Source organism: Gavia stellata, chromosome 6 (genome assembly GCF_030936135.1).
Source record: "Gavia stellata isolate bGavSte3 chromosome 6, bGavSte3.hap2, whole genome shotgun sequence".
NCBI classification, from domain to species: Eukaryota; Metazoa; Chordata; class Aves; order Gaviiformes; family Gaviidae; genus Gavia; species Gavia stellata.
Genome location: NC_082599.1, coordinates 63,143,060 through 63,151,325, shown reverse-complemented (window position 1 = coordinate 63,151,325; position 8,266 = coordinate 63,143,060). Strand labels below are relative to the sequence as shown.

General features: G+C 58.3%; 1 long non-coding RNA gene across 1 annotated transcript; it reads left to right on the top strand.

Moving 5' to 3' along the window:
• The first annotated feature begins 131 nt into the window (after positions 1-131).
• On the top strand, positions 132-2,068 carry LOC132317177 (uncharacterized). Its single transcript, XR_009484028.1, has 4 exons — positions 132-170; positions 629-733; positions 959-1,082; positions 2,035-2,068. It is a non-coding gene; the product is annotated as an uncharacterized LOC132317177 (long non-coding RNA).
• Positions 2,069-8,266: the final 6,198 nt, after the last annotated feature.

Sequence of the window (8,266 nt, the reverse complement as noted above, 5' to 3'; positions counted from 1 at the left end):
GGTCAGGATCCCACCTCAGTGCGCCCCGGCAGCCCCCATGATGCAGAACCTCAGCTCTGCTTTCCTGCTTTCAGCTTCTGCACAGGAGATGCGTGGAAGATCTGGGCCATCTCCTAGAGACCTTTCTGGAGGCAGAGGTGACCTCTGCCTGCTTTGATGACGTGGTCCATGTGAGTAGCCATGAGGCAAGAGGGAAAGTGTTGCAGGGGCAGAGAGTGGAGGCCTTAGAGGGTGTTAGGAGGTGGATACCTTTCCTGCAGGAACGTGGGGCTTTGGCTCCTCACTCTGAGGCTGTGCGTCTGGCCGGGGCCAGGGGCTGAGCTGGGGGACGGGAGCGCCCGGCCACTGCAGCCTCTGGCCAGGCAGAGCAGTGGGCCCTGATGGAGGGAAAGCCCAGAGCCAGCCCTGAGCTGGCTGAGAGCAGCCTGGAGGAAGGCTGGAGTGGGGAGACGCCGGCAGGGTAGCAACAGCAGGCTCAGGGCAGAGGCGGCTGGAGGGAGCGAGGCAGTGGAGGCAGCAGTGCCAGTGCTCGGTGGGGCACTGGGAAGGGGCCAGAGAAGGACGGAGTTGGAGAGGGATCTCAGGGAGAGAAAGATGCCTGTTGTGAGAGAGATGCACCCTGCCTCAGGTCCTGAAGGGCTGGCTCACCTCAGCCAAAGAATGGGAGCGGGAGAGAGCCCTGCAGGTTTGCACCCACGTGCTGGGAGTGTGCAAGGAGCGATTCGAGCTCATGGTGAGTAGAGCGCCACCGCGTGCCCTGGCGCCCTTTTCCCACCATTCATGGCCCCAGAAGGGAGCCCTGCCCAACTGGGTGCTGGGTTTTGGGGCTCCAGGGATTACGGGGCAGCCCTTCTGCCTGCCCCTCTGCCCGGTCGCTGCTCAGGGAGCAGGATGGGCGATAGAGGCGAGCGGGTGCTGGGGCTGCCTGCGACCCTTTTCCTGCTGCTCTCCCCTGCAGAGAGGACGTCCTTGCAAGCGGTTCGGCTCCCTGGTGGGATTGCTGGCGACTCTGACCAGCGACTGCCTGGCCACGTCCCGCCAGAGGGCATGGGTCTGCCTTGGCTACCTTCTCCAAATGCAAGGTAAGGAGAGTGGGCGCTTCCCAGCCTTGCTCAGCCTGATCCTCCCTCCCTTCCTGGCCTGGCACCACTGGGATCCTGCAGGGCCAGGCCCTGTCCCCAGGAGGGAAGCGGGAGGCAACGTGCTTGGCTGGTTTTGTGCCCCCACCCTGTTAGCCCTCTGCCTCCCTGGACATGTCAGGAAGGATCCCTGGGAGAGGGTCGCTGAGTCCCACCTCCGCAGCGCATGTGTGCGGTTGGTCAGGGCCATCCCCCACTGCTGTCTGAGAGCAGGACATTGCCACCAATGCTGGGGACTGTCCCCCTCCATGTCTGCCCCCCTCCACGTTCCAGGAGAGACAGAGGGTGGTCAGACAACTCGCTCGGATGAGGCCCCTGACATTCCAGAGGGTGCCTTCCCCCTTGCTCCCTGCCTTGAGCCTGGAGAGACAGGCAGCTCCCCAGGCAAACTATCCAAACTCATCGCCGCCAGGGAAGAAATCTCCTGCCGAGCACAAGAGAGGAAACGAATTTGCTGCCCAGAGCAAACTGGGCAGGGAAGAGGGATCTGAACTGCAGGCCCGGGGCGTGCCGCAAAGGGTTGTGTTTGAACCGTTTCCTCTTCAGGCAGCAGGGTCTGCCTGTGCTGAGGCAGTCACGGGGAGGTTTCCTGCCTCCCAGAGACGATGGTGGCCTGTGTGGGAACAGGGGACACAGCTGCTGGGATCAGAGGCCAGTAGCTGCTGAAACCCTGAAGCCCCAACAAATGGTTCAAGGAGGAAGAGGGCTCTTTCCAGCCTGGGATTTGTCAGCCATTTATCGGGCTCGGGAAATCCTGCTGCACCGAGTTCAGGAGGGCCCTGGGTTTCCCTGTGGCTTTCACTGCCACCCCCTGGGTTCTCCTTTAGCAGTATCTAGGGCCAGAGGTTGGGTTTCTGTGGGCGTGACTCCCCTTTTCTTCTGGTGTTTGTTCCAGCCAGGACCATGGAGGTGGTGCCTCAGGCAGATGAGATCAGGTGTCTTGGTGAGGAGCTGAACAGCCCAGACACCGTGCAGACCTGCGCCAAAATAGCAAAGGTAACTGGCCCCAAAAGAGCGGGGTGGGGGCCCAGCTCCTGGGCTCCTGCACATCTCCCTGCTCCCCTCCAGCGTCCCTCGCTGTCTCCAGAGCAAGCTGTCCAGGATGGCTGTTGTTAGCAAGTAGCAGGAGGCTTTGAGACAAGACTGTCCTTTAGGCATGCTGGAGCAGATACCGTATATGTGTGCGTGTGTGATTGCTCTTGTCAGAATACAAATTTGGTACATAATAAGCAAACAACATGGGGGGTGACACTTCCCAATCGGGTAGCTGCATCAGATGTGAAGAGCACTGTATGCATAGCAGGAGGGAAAAGTGATTGCCCCCTGCACGACTGCCGAACTAACAGTTCTGTCAAGTTTCCTTTCCATTCTGAATTGCTGGAGCAGAGCTGTGACATGGTCTCTCTTGTTCCTGACTTCTCTCCAGGCTGTTTGCAAGTGCATCCCTCCAGCGCAGGCTACGGACTTTCTGACTGCGGTCCTGCCCAGCTTGCTGCACGTCACACCCACGTGTGTGAAGCCACTATGGAAGTGGGTGTTCATCTTCCTGGTGGAATGCAGGAAGGAAATAGTCCAGGAGGTAAAGGCGACCTTTTTCCCATTTGACTTTGTCTTTGCTCCTGTTGGCTGTTTAACGACACCCTGTGCAGTTGGCACAGGCTCAAGAAATGCCACCTGTGTGTCGAGCCAAGGGGCTGCTGAAGGAGTCAGGTGCCCTTGCAGAGGCCCTGCAAGGCGTCTTCAGGGTCTCAAAGAGCGTGTTTGGTTTTGCTCTTGCATCGCTACACACATGTGGGGAGAGTTCTTCAAGTGTTGGGTGTGAAACGTGCCCGTGTCCTCTGTGTGCACAAGGGCACGCAGCTGCTCGTACGGTTGGGCCCAGGCACATGCAGTGACTGAGTCTGTGCGTGTGAGCGCGTGCATGTGTGCGTACGTGTGCACAGTTGCCAAGAGCACACCCAGCTCCAGACGTGAGCCAGGGCCAGGCAGGGTGGAAGGGGTGAGGTTTCAAGCTAGGTCTGGACTCTGTGTCACGGGAGCAGGCACTGCTCCTGTGCTGAATGACTGTGTCTGGGCCCCGCAGGAGGGGGTAAAGGATGCACCGAGCCCTTCTTTCTCCTCCATTTCCATTCAGGTGCCAAAAATCCTGAAGACCCTTTGCACCTACATGCGGCAGAGCACCCACAGGCCCTTCCTGCTCTGGGCCGTGTTTCTCCTCGCCCACTTTCACCAGGAGCCCGTCGTCAGCAGTCTCCTCCGGAAAGGTCTGCCCATGGACAGGTACGTGCACCAGCCACTTCCCCACTGTGGTCAAACAGAGACCCCACAGCTTGCGTGCACTGGGGTGGCCCAGTTAAGAAGCAGGTCTTTTTTCTGCCGGAGCTGTCTTGAGTGTTGCAAGACTGCGTGCTTGTGTCTCTGCCGTGACTGGGGCGTTGTAAGCCCCATTGCAGAGGAGGAGAAGGTTTGAGGGCACTGCAGGACTGCGAAGATACGGGCTCAGGGGTGAACATCTGTTCCCTTGCAGTGACACAGTGGAGCTGTGGAGGAGCCTGGGGAGAAGCACCATTGGGATTCAGGTCCTGAGGTGCTTAGTGGAGAAACTAAACAGAGCACGAAACAACTGCCTGGGGACCAACTCCTCCGCTTGTGAGTGGCACAACCATGAGACTGCTCTGGAGACTTTGATGGTACGTTCAATGGCAGACACGTTTCTGTAGCTTTGCATCTGCTTTGTAACTCCTGCTTCGGAAAAGGGGGAGTCAGGTGCCCTTTGCAGATGCCCCTGGAGACTCCCAGGGCGCTGTGCTGGGCCGGCCTCAAGCAGTGTGGGGAGCTGGGACAGTGTTGTGCTCCTGAGCCACAAGGCTGTCGCAGAAGTGACAATTGCGGACAGTAACCCCCCTGCCCCAGGCAGGCAGGGGAACCAGGCTGGTGGGAAAAGGCCTTGCCTGAAGAGGGGCTTCTTGGTCACGTTTCTCTGCAGATCACCCGTGCCATCTCTGAAGTGGTGCTTGCCCTGAGGAGCACGGAGGAGCTCAGGCAGCTGCTTCCCCACCTCCTTCCCAGCCTCCTGAGGTGGGCCAGCGAAACCCTGGGCGAGGAGCGGCTGCTTTCCCCCCTGGGAGAAGGCGGAAGACAACTGTTCCTCAAGGGCCAGGTGCTTGAGGAGAAGCCGTGCAGGTAAGGAGCCGAAGGGGCAGATGGAGGGGCTGGCTTCGGTTCCCCTCGCCAAGGCACGTGCCTTTGTGGGGTTGAGGGAGGGCTTTGCCTGCCCCGCTTCCTAGATGAGCAAACTGCTCGTCGTGGTTGGGTTTACTTCTGCTCCTTCATGGGGAAACTCCAGTTCCCAGGCAGGAAGGTCTGAGGCAGCTCGTGCTGTGGACGGCTGTCATCTTGCCTTCTGCATACCCTTGCATGCATGATAGCTTTGCACTCCCTCAGCGGACCCCCACCGGGGGGGAGCGTGACTCTTGCGGGCAATGGCATCATTCTTCACAAAATGCTGGTGGGAAGAGGTATTAGGTGTTGCCTTGGTTCTCCAGCATGGAGTCAGTCCAGGGGCGTGGAGTTTCTTCTGCTTCAGTGGGTTTGGGGCATGATGAAAATGCCAGTGTCGTTAGCTGCAGTCTACGAAGCATCATTCCCGGGGTATTTAGCTCTGCTAAAGAGAAATCTTCCCCTAAACTGCAGTGATTTGATCTTTCTTTGGTTTTGTGGTGCTGCTGCTGTTTTGATTTTTTTCTTGTTTTGTTTGACTGTGTTTTGACTGGGTTTGTGTTTTGTTTCTTTTGCCAGGGTTTTCCTTATGGCTTTAGAGTTGGTGCTAGGCAAATGCATGGCAGAGAAGTGGATGCGGCTGCTCATGAATCGGGCAGCGTGGGCTCTCCTTGAAGACCCCCTGACCCATTCTGATGGGGTGCGTCTCCTGACCAGGTAAGAGTCGCAGGGATGCACGTGGCTGCCTCCTGCGGGGCTGTGCCCAGGGAAATGCCTGCAGGACCCTTCCAGCATGCCTGGGAAGCCGTCCTGAGCTGAAGAATAGTATCTGCATTGGTGTACATGAATTTTGGCAACCTGGCCTTCCTGGGTAACTGTGTGTCCCTCGCTTGTGCTCCCTTGCGCAGCGTCCTGGTCCATGCTGGGCTTCTATCACCCTGTCTGAAGCAGACCCTCTTCCCATGGCTGGATTCCTGCTCAGTTAAGCTGCGGGTGACAGCTACAGCCTTCTTTGCTGAGGTAAGGCAGGGGGTGGGGAAGGAAGGGTTCAGAGGGTTTTAGTGAGATCCGGCTCCTTGGGACGTCTGTTTTTGTGGGAAGATCCCTGGAGCGGAGCAGACAGGGGAGCGCCTGGCCAGGACCAGGTCCCCACAGCACTGCCTGTGTCCTTCCAGCTCTCTTGGGACTGCAGCACAACAAGGACCCGCGAGTGAAGCAGGCACTAGAGGAGTCTCTGCACGATACCTGTCCCCAGCCAGCACCAAGGAGTTAATTAAATAAAGCTCAGCACAAGATGCCTAAAGGGCAGTGTATCTTTTTTCCCCCGATGGCACCCTTGTGCTTGGCGGGACCACATGTGGGTGACACCGAGGCTGGGGGCTGCCAGCTGCATGGCCCCTCCCGGATCTTCGTGGGCTGGGCACAACGCAGTCATGCCGGGACAGACCCCAGAGCAGGGGTCTCCCCATGGGGTCCTGGGGCCTTGCCGTGCCCTCCCACTGCCCATGGGGATCCCCTTGCCACCCCTCCCACCACGGCACGACCACCTCTGGCACCAGCAAGGGCTGGCGCAGGGAACAGCCCAGGAGAGCCCTGACCATACCACCACAGCAGGCTTTGCCCTCCCCGGTGTCCTGCCATGCTGGGCCCCCCCCCAGCACTTGCCCAGGGACAGAGTGGGGGGGTATCAGGGGAAAAGGGGGGCACTGGGGGGAGTAGGGGGCACTGGAGGATGGGTGGGGAGAACCAAGGGAGGCACAGCAGTTTAGAGGGGTGTGGTCAGGGGGCAGAAGGGTGGCACTGGGGGACAAGTAGGGAATGTCGGGGGATCTTAAAGGGTCAGCTATGGCTCAGGGGCTGAGCAGAGGGACAGAGTGTAGCAGAGGGCTCTGGCTGGCCCATCGGACCCCTGCCCACCAACACAGGCCCCACTGGTGCTGGTCCCCAGCCCCGGCGGGCCTGGGCACATCTGTGTGGGGCAGGGGCAGCTCCACACAGGGAGCCCACCAGCAGAGATGCAGTTTCATCCCTCAGGCTGCTGGGCACCCTGGCCCCGCTGTGAGCCCATGTAAGCCTCTGGTCCCCTGTCCCGGGGGTCCCACCATCCCTGTGTTCCTAACTGAAGACCCTGCAAAGATTGCTCAAACACGTGCTCCTGCCTTGCACAGTCACGTTCCTTGACAGGGGTGGGGCTGGAGCTGGAAGAGGGAGTCGAGCCCCTGACTGGGTGGAACACCAGGCCTGGGGAGGGTCCTGCTGTGGAGGGGGCACCAGCAAGGGCCGAGGTGCTGGGGGTTTCCCTGGGCACCAGCAGTGCTGAGGGCTCTGGTAATCCTGGGAGGTGAGTGTGCCAGGCACGGGGCAAGCGACTGAGCTGGACCTTCTCCAGCAGCAGGCATTTGTATGAGGGGGGCTCAGAGGGACCCATGTCCTGCCCCACTGCTGCAGGTCAGTCTGAGGCACGTGTGAGCCCTGGCTCCCTGCACATCGGGCTTTGCGCTGCCCTCAAACGGTCTGAGCCTCCTCCCAACCCCACAGAGCTTCTCAGCCCTGCCGGTAACTCCTATTTCCCCCTGACTTGCCGCTCGCACGGACCAGACGCCTTGGTTCAGCTGCATCTCCTGAAAGAAAGCAAAGGACCAAGAAGCCAGAGACATGGGGAGAGAGGTCCCTGCAGAGTGGAGTCCCTGGAGATCATCCCTGGGCATAATCAGAGAGGAGCAGACTAAGCCATGGAAGAGGCTTCTCACTTTATTAAAGTAACCTTCCTCCACACTGCAAGAGGACAGGCGAGGAGAGCAGAGTCCAGATGCACGGACCTGCACACGTTTGCTCTTGAACGGGGCTGGCTCGTGGGGGTGCAGCCTCCAAGACACTAAAACAGAGTGGCTGAAACCGACGGCACAGCACGTCTCACCCAAAGCCAGGACAGAAAGCCTGCACCCAGCTGCCCAAACCCCCCAGATGTGAACTGAGGCTCCTGCCCCAGACCAGAACATGGCCAGACAGACCGGGCAGGAGGTAGAGCTGCATTTACAGCACGGCCGCTCAGCTGCAAAGACCCGCTCCACCTGGGATCGTAACAGAGGCAGGCTGGCTGCTGCTCACACTTTGAGCAGAGGAGGTATTGATTGCCAACGACAACAACTCCACATCTGTCAAAGGCCACGACCCTGCCGTCAGCTGGGGAAAGATGGCCCAGACGGCCGGAGAGGCTCCTCGGCTGGGTCCCTTACTGACCTCGCTGCACCTCCAGAACAAGAACCTTGTGCCGCATTGTTGCTGCGACCGGAATTGCCATCTCTAAGGTAGGAACTCAGCTGCAGGGCTTAGAAATGAAGAAGTAAACAAAACTTGCCTCCTTTTCCACCATGCACCACTCCTGTTCTGAAGCAGGGTGTCTGCCATCTCAAATTACATCTCCCTGCAAACAGGCCCATCTCCCAGCAATAGGGCCAAGACAGGGTTATTTGCTGTCACAAATGTGATACTGTCACTTACGCTTATCTTGCAAATGCACGCTCAATTACTCTTGGACAGAGATTGTAACGCTCAACGAGCAGATGCAGAATGATAGAATAAACCGATCTGTGCTATGAGGGTGTATATGCACAGCGCGGGAGCAGATTACCAACCGGTAAGATCTTCCTGACAGAGATTTTATATTCTGCAAAGCTTAAGCTTTTTGTGGGAAAGTTTTGTATTTGCGAGAAAATCATTAGACTTTCACCAATCAGAAATACTTGACACAGTAGCTCCAACTCAAATTACTTCCTTTCCTGAAACACCTTGAAAAATTTCATATCAAGTCTCATGAAAAAGTGGAGTTTTTTTCCCAAATCACCTCCATCGCCTTATGAAAAATAGACTTTTGGCTCAGACCCACCGCTGTGGGCCAGGCCAGCCGC